The 13,274-nt window shown below is 37.3% G+C and overlaps 1 long non-coding RNA gene across 1 annotated transcript; it reads left to right on the forward strand.

Moving 5' to 3' along the window:
• The first annotated feature begins 9,236 nt into the window (after positions 1-9,236).
• Positions 9,237-12,412, forward strand: LOC121530372. The gene is made up of 3 exons (XR_005993936.1): positions 9,237-9,330; positions 9,392-9,763; positions 12,339-12,412. It is a non-coding gene; the product is annotated as an uncharacterized LOC121530372 (long non-coding RNA).
• The last annotated feature ends 862 nt before the right edge of the window (positions 12,413-13,274 follow it).

The raw sequence follows: 13,274 nt of genomic DNA on the forward strand, positions 1-13,274 counted from the left end.
CATCAAAAAATCCAGATAAGCTAACAAAAAAAAAAAATACCTACCTATATAAATATATTTAACAAAAATACTTATACCTAAGTTTTAAAAATATTTATACATAAATGATGTCCGACAAAACTTTAGAATTGCTAAAGGCGCAGTCCGGAATAATTTTGGAAATTAGGCAGGTAGAAGCTAAAATAGGGTTAACCGAACAAGACAGAGTAAGGGTAGAAGAGCTTCAGAAACTCTTCATAGCAAATCACACGCTACCCTTGAAGATCGGCGTTGTCGATCATGAGTACTTTAACTCGAAACAATATGACGTAATAATGATGGTCCTGGCTCAAATCAAATTAAGAGTTGATAAAGAGTCTTTAAAGGATAAGCCAGAGGGACAGATTGTACCCACAGCCCCAGTTTCCAAGTCGAAAAACGCGGAAACAAATATTGAGTTGCCAGGGACTTCCAACGCTTCCGGTATAGCACAGACTTTCCGAATTCAGGTAGGCAAATTAAGAAACTATTTGGATGAGACGACGTCTCTCATCGACAGCAGTCAGGATTTGCTGACAATAAGAAAGAACAAAATTGAGTTTTTGTTCAGAAGAGTACAAAATTTAATAGAACAGGTAAACGCTTGTTTCGAAAGTTCGGTATTCGAAGAGGAGATTAGCGATATTGAGTTTGATACGCAAAACATATTAGCTGCGATAATCAATAGACTCAGCAGAGTTAATACGCAGGCTGATGTGTCAATGGTGGTAAAGGCGGAGGAATTACCAACCCTGCCTAAAATTCAGATTCCAACATTTTTTGGTGATTCCAAAGAATGGGATCTGTTTTATGAGCTGTTTACAGAGCTCATCCACACAAGAGAGGATTTAAGCCCCTCTCTAAAATTGAATTATCTCAAGTCGGCATTAAAAGGAGAAGCCAGAAATGTGGTGACTCACTTATTGCTAGGCGCAGGAGAAAATTACGAAGCCACTTGGGAGTTTTTGACCAAGCGGTATGAGAATAAAAGAAAAATATTCTTAGAGCACATGAATAGGCTTATGGATATGCCAAATTTAAATTTGGATTCAGATAAGCAAATTAAAAAGTTTATTGACACGATTAATGAGAAAATATATATAATAAAATTAAAGGCACACTTATCCGAAGAAGTCGATGCCGTTTTTGCGCACATAATTCTGCGAAAATTTAATAAAGAATATTTAAATTTGTATGAAAGTCATGTCAAAAAGACAAAAGATATTCAGGCACTTTCTGATGTAATGGAATTTTTAGAACAAAGACTGAATTCTATATCATCATTTTTACAGGGAGATAAACCTGTAAAGAAAGTGGTCATGACAATGCCCAATAATAATAGCGAAAATTGTGCGTGTTGTAAGTTACCAGGCCATTATTTGGTCCAGTGCTATAAATTTAAAAGAATGAACCCAGCAGAAAGAACTGACTGGGCGAAAAAAAATCATATTTGCACAAGATGTCTGAAGCATCAAAGTTTTAAAAGATGCACAAGTGAGCAGCTGTGTGCGACTTGTAGCAAACCTCACCATACGTTGCTTCATTTCAAGATTCCAGAAAAAGTAAACACGTGTAGAACAACGGAGCAAGCGTTATTAGCTACAGCCCTGATTGAAGTAAAATCAGGCAATGGTGGCTTCGAAAAATTAAGAGCTTTGATAGACAGTGGGTCTCAAAGTACTATAATTTCAGAGGAGGCTTCACAAATTCTCAAATTACCGAGAATTAAAAAATTCACAGAAATAAGTGGAGTTTCCACAAGTAAAACATGCATTTCAAGGCATAGAGTAAAGTTGCAAATCAAAACCCAAAAAAGGGATAAAAATAATTTGACGGTGGCTGCGATCATCCTACCAAAATTAATGAAGGCACTACCAGGTCAAATGATTAACGTTGACACGGCTAAATGGGATAAATACCGGCTTGCGGATCCCGAATTCAACAAGCCAGGTAGGGTAGACCTAATAATAGGAGCAGATCTATATGCACACATCTTTAAAAATGGAATAAAGAAAATAGACGGACTCCTAGGTCAAAATACCGCATTTGGATGGATAGTGTCGGGCTGCACAAAATCAAAAGGCGATACCACAATAGTGCAACCATGATTGAGTGCAAAGATATGGACAGATTTTGGGAATTAGAAGAAGAAAGTAAAGATGACGTTGAATTTCAGATTTGCGAAGAAAATTTCATAAAAACAACAAAGATAGATTCTTCAGGTCGATATGAAGTATCAATTCCCTTTAAAGAGGATCAAGTTTTGGGGGATTCAAAAAACCAAGCGATGGCACGGTTTCTAAATTTAGAGAAAAAATTAGGTAAAAATGAAAACCTAAAACAACAATATTCTAAGTTTATAACTGAATATATAGACTTAGGGCACATGATTGAATCTAAGTCAGAAGGAAAATATTACTTGCCACATCAAGCCGTAATAAGGGATGAGAGTTTAACAACAAAATTAAGAGTAGTTTTTGATGCGTCTGCAAAAACTACTAATAATAAAAGTCTTAACGACATTATGTGGATTGGCCCTCGAGTCCAAAAAGATATTTTTGATATTATTCTAAAATGGCGTAAATGGCAGTATGTAGTTTCAGCGGACATTGAAAAAATGTACCGACAAATCAATATTTCAGAAAACGATCAGGAATATTTACATATACTTTGGAGAAATTCCCCCAAAAACAAAATCAAAGATTATAAACTGACCACAGTGACATATGGTACGGCATCAGCTGCGTATCTAGCAACCAGGGTGTTAGCTGAGATTGGAAATCGATGTCAGGATCAATTAATTAAAGAGATTATAATTAATGATTTCTATATGGACGATTTAATGACTGGATCAGACAGCATTGAAGAGTCCAAGAAAATAGTATGCATGATTTCAATGGAGTTGGAGAAAGTAGGTATGAATTTAAGAAAATGGATCTCCAACCAAAAAGAAATTATTGATACCATTGAAAATGCAGGGGAAAATAAAGTACTGAGCATAGAGGAAACAGACTCAGTTAAAACCTTGGGGCTTCAATGGGAACCGTTTAAAGATGAATTTAAATTTGCAGTTAAATTGAAAAACAATAAGAAAATAAATAAAAGGCTGGTATTATCAAACCTATCCAAAATATATGATCCATTGGGGTGGTTGTCTCCAGTGACTATAGTGGGAAAATTATTTATGCAAAGGCTTTGGCTAGAAGAAAACGATTGGGATAAGGAACTATCTACTAATGATTTGGCGGAGTGGAATCTATACGAGAAAAATTTAAAATCATTAGAAGATATTAGGGTTCCCAGATGGTTGAAAACACGAACTAAGATTGCGATTCAGCTCCACGGGTTCGCTGTTGCCTCTGAGAAAGCTTATGCAGCAGTCGTATATGTAAGAGTAGGAGAATCAGTCACATTATTGGCAAGTAAAAGTAAAGTGAATCCTAAGAAAAATAGAAAGACCATCCCTAAATTAGAACTTTGCGCAGCCCATCTTTTAAGTCTATTGATGATAAGGACGAAAGAAGCTATTCCGGGCATAACAACTAGTTATGCATGGAGTGATTCGACCATTACATTAGCCTGGATACGAAATAAGAACTGCAAAGATAAATTTATTAGACGTAGAACTGAAGAAATTTTAAAATTAAAGGATACAGCATGGAATCATGTAAGATCTGAGGATAACCCAGCAGACATTGCCTCCAGAGGTATCTGTGCAACAAAATTAAAAGATTGTTCGCTATGGTGGAACGGGCCAAAATGGCTCACAACGCCGGAGGAAAACTGGCCCAAGTTACTTATAGAGGAAGAAGTAACAGTAAACACAATGATAGTAGAAGCCGAAGACACAATTTCTAAGTTGCTGGATAAATATTCCAGTTTTCAAAAGTTGGAACGGGTCGTAGCCTGGGTATTGCGGTTTATCGCTATGAAAGTCAAGAAGACTTCCTACCCACATTTGCTGACAGCGAATGAATTAAAATTGGCTCGATTAGTAATAATTAAAAAACAACAGGAACAGCAGTTTATGACCGAAATATTATGCTTACGAGCCAACAAGGAAATACAGCAGAAAAGTAATTCTAGGTTTAAATCCAATTTTAGACAAAGATGGTATACTTAGGGTCGGTGGTAGGCTACAAAATAGCAAATTGCGATTTGATGTCAAGCACCCGATCATATTAGATAAGTGCCACGTTACAAGATTAATAATTGAAAAGGCGCATAAGGAGACCTTGCATGGTGGCATTAATTTAATGAGAAACCAAATCCAAAGGAAGTATTGGATATTTAGGTTAAGGGATTCTCTAAAGAAAGTGTTGAGAGAGTGCGTCATCTATGCACGATATCGGCAATGTACAGGCAAACAAATAATGGGTAATCTGCCCAAGTGCAGGGTAAATGTAGCATACCCTTTTCTAAATACAGGCATAGACTATGCAGGACCATACCACATAAAATGCTCAAAAAATCGGGGTCAAAAAACTTTTAAGGGCTATATCTCAGTGTTTGTATGTATGGCTACGAAGGCAATTCATTTGGAAGTTGTTAGTGATTTAACTTCTGATGCATTCCTAGCAGCATTACAAAGATTTATAGCAAGAAGGGGAAAATGTACCAATATATATTCGGATAATGGTACTAATTTTGTAGGAGCTGCACGGAAGTTAGACGAAGAATTAGTAAAAGCTATACAATATAACTCCAGAGTAGCTGCAGAAAAGGAAACTGAAAAAATTCAGTGGCATTTGATCCCGCCGGCAGGACCTCACTTTGGAGGTATTTGGGAAGCGGGTGTTAAGTCCATAAAGTATCATTTAAAAAGAGTGATAGGAGATAGTATATTGACATACGAAGAAATGTCAACCCTTTTATGCCAAATCGAAGCAGTACTGAATTCTAGGCCGCTATATACAACGGGAGAAGACGTGGATGATAATGAAGTGCTAACGCCAGGGCATTTCTTAATAGGTCGACCAACGTTGGATATAGTGGAGGCAGTTGAAGAAAATGAAAAAATTTCGAGCCTAGATAGGTGGAGATTAATTCAAAAAATGAAAAGAGATTTTTGGGTCAAATGGAAAGAGGATTATTTATATACCTTACAGCAAAGATATAAATGGAAAAAAGGTAATCAAAATATAGAAAAAGGGCAAATAGTGCTTTTAAAAGATGAAAACTGTCACCCAGCCAGATGGCCAATGGCAAAAGTAGAAGAAATTCATAAAGGCAGGGACGATAAAGTTAGGGTTGTCAAAGTAAAAACCTCAGAAGCATCATTGACGAGGCCGATTACCAAGATTTGTCCTTTAGTTGGTGTACAACAAGCTGAGGATGCAACCACAACTCCGACCGTAAACCATAAAAAAAGAGTTTCCCCTAGGTTATCTAAACTAGGGAGCATAGTAATACTGACTTTGATTGCTTTAGTTTGTCAGGTATCCAGTGCTTCAGCTATGAAACCCAAAAGGAATGTGTTTGAGGTACAAAAGATAAATAGTACTGCGGCAATATATTTAGATCCACTAGGAGATGTGGAAATTGTAAGTACATCTTGGAATTTAGTGATCTATTATAATATGGATGCATATTTCAAGATGATTTTAAAAGGAAAAGCTCTGATAAGGGAAATGAGAAAAATTTGTGACAAGCTTCACAGCTTTGAAGACCAATGCCATCTAGTTTTGAATAATATGCAAAATCAGTTATTAGAACTAGAGGAGAATAATAAATTATTCATGATGCAACCAAGATCCAGAACCAGGCGTGCTCCTTTCGAGTTTATGGGTTCATTGTATCATATTTTATTTGCTATAATGGATGAAGATGACAGGGAACAATTGGAAGAAAATATGAAGAACTTATTAGACAATCAGAGGAACATAGATAAATTAGTTCAAAAGCAAACTTCAGTTGTTGATTCAACTACTAATTTATTAAAAAGAACAACCGAGGATGTTAACGCCAATTTTAGGAGTATGCAAGTAAGAATTGAGAACATGACAGAAGTTCTTAAGGAGAATTACTATGTATACAAAGAATCAATAAAATTCTTTATGGTAACCAAACAGCTTCAATCATTGATTGAAGAAGGTGAGAAAGTCCAATCCGGGATTATAAACCTTTTAATAGATATTAATCACGGTAGGCTGAATACAAACATCCTTAGGCCAAATCAGCTTTAAAGTGAGATTGCTAAAATTCAGGAAAATTTGTCGGAAAATCTAATAATTCCAGGGAAGAGGTCAGGTACGGAACTTAAGGAGGTATATACTTTATTGACAGCAAGGGGATTATTTATAGAGAATAAATTAATCATCAGTGCAAAGGTGCCTTTGTTTAGTAGGCATCCGTCTAAGTTATTCAGGCTAATTCCGTTGCCTATTAGGAATGTCGAACAAATGATAATGGTACAACTAACTTCCGAATATTTGATTTATAATTTTGAAATCGATTCGTATCATTTAATGAGTGAAGCAACCTTAAATCAATGTCAAAAATGGCAACAAGGTAAAAGAATATGCAAAGGAAGTTGGCCCTGGAACTCCGCGAATGACAACGCATGTGAGGTTCAACCATTAAAACCAAATAGAGCTTCGAATTGCGTATATAAAACGATAGTTGGTTCTACAAGTTACTGGGTAGAACTGGAAAAGAAAAGTAGTTGGCTGTTTAAGGTTCCGCTTAATACCAAAATAAGGGTGCAGTGTACTGGCTCTCAAATGCAGTTGTGTGAGCTGCCTGAGCAAGGGATTTTCAGTATTGCGTCATATTGTACTGCAAGAACGGATGACAAGATTTTAATAGCATATCATAATATTCAATCGGAAAGATTCTGTCAACACCATACATAGGAGATGTTAGCGAAGTTCCGAAAATTATGTGGGATCCGTTAAAACTAACCCCATTAGATCATACGATTGAAATTGATAAATTAAAAAAAGAAATTAAAGATCTTAAAGAAAATCATCCACAATTGAAGGATTTGCATTTCCATCATATTTCCGGACACGCTGGGCTTATATTTTCATTGATAATTATAGCAGTTTTAATAATATATTTTGTGAAAAAATGTTTGATTAGGCAAAGATTAGAAGCCATAACGTTCGCCGGCCCGTTGCCAGGAATTTAATTTCAAATAATTAAGTAAAAAATATATATATGTTAAAAAATTATAAAAATTTACAGTCCACTAAATCGTTGAAGCAATTATACATAAGCAATAAATTATGTAAATCTTATGTCAGTTTTGCAAGCCTTTGGCAGAATGTTCAGAAAGAACACACGAAAAAGTATATACATAGATAAGATGCATATGTTAGGTACTAAATCTTTGCAGCTATGTACTGCATTTGTCTATCTATAAGTACATCCGCCACTTGGGCCTACCTAAATACAAGCAACCCGAAATATGACCTCCTGCGAGCGGTCTGGTCTTGTTTATGATACCATATGTGCTATCGGAGTAAATGTGTGCTCCCTTATCACACTTAGAGTATTACCCACGATTGGGAACTGTCCGATGCGTGGGTCTAGAACTAAGATTAATAATGTACATTCTCATGTTAGCTATTTAAGATAGGATTTGAACGAATAAAATTTAGTTTGAAATATTAACTCAACAACGTCAGACGCTCGTTTTATTTACAGCCTCTCTCGACAAGTATGGACATACCGAAAGCTTCTGCACTCTACGTGCAGTTTGTGTTGTCTGTGGATGATAATGCATTAAGAAAGTTTAGCAACTGTGGAACCATACTGACCACTACAGGGGCTGTCCAGTCTACAAGGAGATCAAAAACCGACTAGGACAGAAACGTAACGAAACAGCTACTGTCCAGTATACCAGCCAACCAAACTTTCAAGCAGCTGTCACGACACCCTGGAGTCTTCTTTGACAATGTCGTTAGATACCCAACATTGAGGACCATTCATCAGCTATCCACATCTACAAGTTTCCCACCTTTGCCAAAATCAGCATACCAATCACTGCCAGCTCAAAAAGCTGAAATAACAAAGAAAACTCCCGTCCACCCAGAACAGACAAACGACTCCCAAACACCGAGCGGGTACGAAGCGCCTCTACCTACGCTGTCGATGCGAAGTACCCTCTAAGAGCTGGCACCAAGCCAAAACCGTCTCTTGGAATGTTTGGTTGGGGGTATCCTTGATCAGTATCAATAGCGAAGTCGATTAAGCCATGTCAGTCTGTCCGTCGTCCGTCCTTCTGTCCATATGAAGGCTGAGATCTCAGGAACTAAAAGAGATATAGAGTTGAGATTAGGCAGCCAGATTCTTGAGGTCCACACATAGCAGTTTATTTCAGCATCTTGCCATGCCCACTATAACGCCCACAAACCGCGGAAAACTGTGGCGTCCATTTATTATAGTGTATGTCTTTGTTTGACCTCGTATAATATATTTTTATTAATATTTATCGATTTACCATAGAACATTATTTCGCTATTTATGCAACAATGGGTGACGCTTTGGAATTTTCCACTAATCTACAAAATGGATTTTTCAAAAATGTGTAAAACAGTATCGGGTATCTTATAGTCGCGGCACTCGTATATAGCGTTTCTTCTTGTTTTAATATTATTTGTTAATTATTTAGTGGGTTTAAAATGCGTATAGGCTAGCGTTGGGAGACTACTCCGGAAAATCCCATCTAATCCCGAGCTTTGTTTGCCTTTAAATCCCCCTCCCAACGACTAATGGCACATATATATACTTTATATATTCGGAAACACTTATATCTATTCCGCTGTATGAATAGTATGTATTTCGATGCCTAATCGGTCTAACCGAAACATCGTTTTTTTTTATTAATAACTGATTTAGCTGTTTAAACATCATTTTATTTTTAGAAATAATCAACTGTTTCAGTTTTTTTTGTATAATCTTTTAGACTAAATACGACATAGATGGGCAAGTGTATTGTACATCGAAATAACCATCATAAATAATTATTAGATTAATCATTAGATCATTTTTTATGACAAATATTTTTTTATGATTTTACATTTTCTTGTTAATCTCAAAAGACGAGGACCCTTGAAAACTACTATGGTTGTTATCAATGCAGCAAAAAAAATTTCTGAAGCTGGAACAAAATTAGATAAACGTAACAGAGGAAATATCGGAAAATATTAAAGAGAAATATTAGAGTTAATATATCAATATTTTTTTTAGCTGCATAGCGCAACATCGTTGATTCAAGCCGATAAAAATGTAATGAATGCAGTTGTATTAACAGTCATATACTCGTATGCGGCATCGACAAAATATACTATGCAAGGGACTATATCGGTAAGATTGATTTCTAAAAATGAAGCCAGAAATATTTTATTAATTTCAATTTATTTTTTAGTCCCCAATTGTAGTGTGGAAAATGAAGGCTCCAGAAAAGAAACCATTGGTCAGGCCTGAAAACGCTGAAGAAGTTAGGGCAAAAGTTCGCAAGGGATCTCAAAAAAAGATTCAGAACCCTATACATGCATTGTCTGAATTTCAAAGTCCTGCTGATGCTGTTTAAAATAAAATAATTAAATAACGGTAAAAAGAAAAATATAAATCGATATTGGACTTGTCTTTATTTTAAAAAATCTCCCATTTATTCAATTTTATCGATTAAAACGTTATTGTAATATCACAACTACTGTTATATCAAAGTAATAAAAAAAATCTATATCTACACATTAAAAGTTCTACATTTACATTTTCTTTTTATTTGCAACCGGAGGTGTTTGGATCTTGCTAAGGAGCCCAAAAAGGTTGCAAGATCTGAAGCATTTCTCGAAATCAAACGTCTCGACCAGGAGTGCTCAAATTCGTCTTACGGCAGATCATTTACTGCCACAAATACAAGAAAACGTCCACAATTTAGTGACGCTTTTGTGTTGATTTGCAGCAAAACTTATCTCCCAACATGCCCATATGCACGGAGCTTTACAAAAACAAATGATCACTAAGAGCATAGGCGTTGGCCCCGACTCCTAACCCCAAACAGGGTTGCCATTACTTAGTCTTGCAGCTCATAATGCCCTTCCCCCTCTCCACAATCGACGCACTGACGTCAGCTTAGGCAATCTCTTCTACGGTACCATCGGTAACTACCGTTTTTGCAAATACAATAACAACCACGTCTACGTCGTCGTCGGCTCTACAGCTAATTCTGTCATTGCAAGCTGGACTCGCCTCTGCAGTTCCTCCCCCAAAAACTGCACGGCTTCAATTTCAAAATATTCATTTTGCTAGTGGAAATTCACAGAGCGCCACCTATTGTCAGAAAAAGCATGTTTACTAACTAATCGTGCCGTCACTGGCCCTGTGAGCCCTTAAACCCTTTGAACTTGGTGGCCGTAAGAGTGGGTGTGGTATCATCTTAAGATGGGCTTGCATCTCAATATTTTAAATACTGAATTTCAACTTTCAAGCTCTAATAGTTCCTCAGATTTCAGCAATTTTAGTTTTTCGTGATTTGTGGGCGCTAGAAAAGGCGTGGCAGGATGCTAAAAAAAGTTGCGCAGCGTAGCTCTCTTATAGTTCCTGAGATCTCAGCGTTCATACGGATATGGCTAAATCGACTTCGCTATCGATCCTGATCATGAATTCTTTTACCTGTTTCATCCTTTTCAACGAGTGTAGTATACTATTATATACAAGTATTTTACTCTACGATTAACGGGTATAAAGGGAACCGTCCAAGAAACAAAACTGAAGGTCAACAATGAAGAAAATTAAGATAGATCGTAAAGCAGCAAGGGCTCTCAAGTAGTTATAAAAGGAAAAAAGGCTATTGTCCCGGTTTCGCAGTCAAGCTTGTTACGAACATAGTTAACAGGGCAAAAATAGCACAATCACTGTTTGAGATCTAGCTAGCGGCCGAGTCCGCCGAACCCCAGAAAAACTCAGTTCCCCCATATATAAGTTTTAGTACCTTCTCCAACGTAGAAATACCGTGTAGGAGCCTCATAATAGAAACGTTCCTGTCCAATGCGTGAACTGCCAGGAGTATGGACATACCGAAAGCTTCTGAACTCTACGTGCAGTTTGTGTTGTCTGTGGATGATAATGCATTAAGAAAGTTTAGCAACTGTGGCTGGAACCCTACTGACCACTACAGGGGCTGCCGAGTCTACAAAGAGATCAAAAACCGACTAAGACAGAAACGTAACCAAACAGCTACTGTCCAGTGTACCAGCCAACCAAACTTCCAAGCACCTATCACGACACCCTGGAGTCTTCTTTGCCAATGTCGTTAGATACCCAACATTGAGGACCATTCATCAGCTATCCACATCTAAAAGTTTCCCACCTTTGCCAATATCAGCATACCAATCACTGCCAACTCAAAAAGCTGAAATAACAAAGCAAACTCCCGTCCACCCAGAACAGACAAACGACTCCCAAACACCGAGCGGGTACGAAGCGACTCTACCTACGCTGTCGATGCAAAGTACCGTCTCTTGGAATGTTTGGTTGGGGTATTCTTGATCAGTATCAATAGCGAAGTCGATTAAGCCTTGTCAGTCTGTCCGTCGTCCGCCCTTCTGTCCATATGAAGGCTGAGATCTCAGGAACTAAAAGAGATATAGAGTTGAGATTAGGCAGCCAGATTCTTGAGGTCCACACATAGCAGTTTATTTCAGCATCTTGTCACGCCCACTATAACGCCCACAAACCGCGGAAAACTGTGGCGTCCATTTATTATAGTGTATGTCTTTGTTTGACCTCGTATAATATATTTTTATTAATATTTATCGATTTACCATAGAACATTATTTCGCTATTTACGCAACAATGGGTGGCGCTTTGGGATTTTCCACTAATCTACAAAATGTATTTTTAAAAAATGTGTAAAACAGTATCGGGTTTCTTCTTGTTTTAATATTATTTGTTAATTATTTAGTGGGTTTTAAATGCGTATAGGCTAGCGTTGGGAGGCTACCCCGGAAAATCCCATCTAATCCCGAGCTTTGTTTGCCTTTAAATCCCCCTCCCAACGACTAATGGCACATATATATACTTTATATATTCGGAAACACTTATATCTATTCCGCTGTATGAGTAGTATGTATTTCGATGCCTAATCGGTCTAACCGAAACATCGTTTTTTTTTATTAATAACTGACTTAGCTGTTTAAACATTATTTTATTTTTAGAAATAATCAACTGTTTCAGTTTTTTTTGTATAATCTTTTAGACTAAATACGACATAGATGGGCAAGTGTATTGTACATCGAAATAACCATCATAAATAATTATTAGATTAATCATTAGATAATTTTTTATGACAAATATTCTTGCAACCGGAGGTGTTTGGATCTTGCTAAGGAGCCCAAAAAGGTTGCAAGATCTGAAGCATTTCTCGAAATCAAACGTCTCGACCAGGAGTGCTTAAATTCGTCTTACGGCAGAGCATTTACTGCCACAAATACAAGAACACGTCCACAATTTAGTGACGCTTTTGTGTTGATTTGCAGCAAAACTTATCTCCCAACATGCCCATATGCACGGAGCTTTTACAAAAACAAATGATCACTAAGAGCATAGGCGTTGGCCCCGACTCCTAACCCCAAACAGGGTTGCCATTACTTAGTCTTGCAGCTCATAATGCCCTTCCCCCTCTCCACAATCGACGCACTGACGTCAGCTTAGGCAATCTCTTCTACGGTACCATCGGTAACTACCGTTTTTGCAAATACAATAACAACCACGCCTACGTCGTCGTCGGCTCTACAGCCAATTCTCTCATTGCAAGCTGGACTCGCCTCTGCAGTACCTCCCCCAAAAACTGCACGGCTTCAATTTCAAAATATTCATTTTGCTAGTGGAAATTCACAGAGCGCCACCTATTGTCAGAAAAAGCATGTTTACTAACTAATCGTGCCGTCACTGGCCCTGTGAGCCCTTAAACCCTTTGAACTTGGTGGCCGTAAGAGTGGGTGTGGTATCACCTTAAGATGGGCTTGCATCTCAATATTTTAAATACTGAATTTCAACTTTCAAGCTCTAATAGTTCCTCAGATTTCAGCAATTTTAGTTTTTCGTGATTTGTGGGCGCTAGAAAAGGCGTGGCAGGATGCTAAAGAAAGTTGCGCAGCGTAGCTCTCTTATAGTTCCTGAGATCTCAGCGTTCATACGGATATGGCTAAATCGACTTCGCTATCGATCCTGATCATGAATCCTTTTACCTGTTTCATCCTTTTCAACGAGTGTAGTATACTATTATATACAAGTATTTTACTCTA

The sequence above is a fragment of the Drosophila eugracilis genome, unplaced genomic scaffold, assembly GCF_018153835.1.
Source record: "Drosophila eugracilis isolate 14026-0451.02 unplaced genomic scaffold, ASM1815383v1 contig_623, whole genome shotgun sequence".
Taxonomy (NCBI): domain Eukaryota; kingdom Metazoa; phylum Arthropoda; class Insecta; order Diptera; family Drosophilidae; genus Drosophila; species Drosophila eugracilis.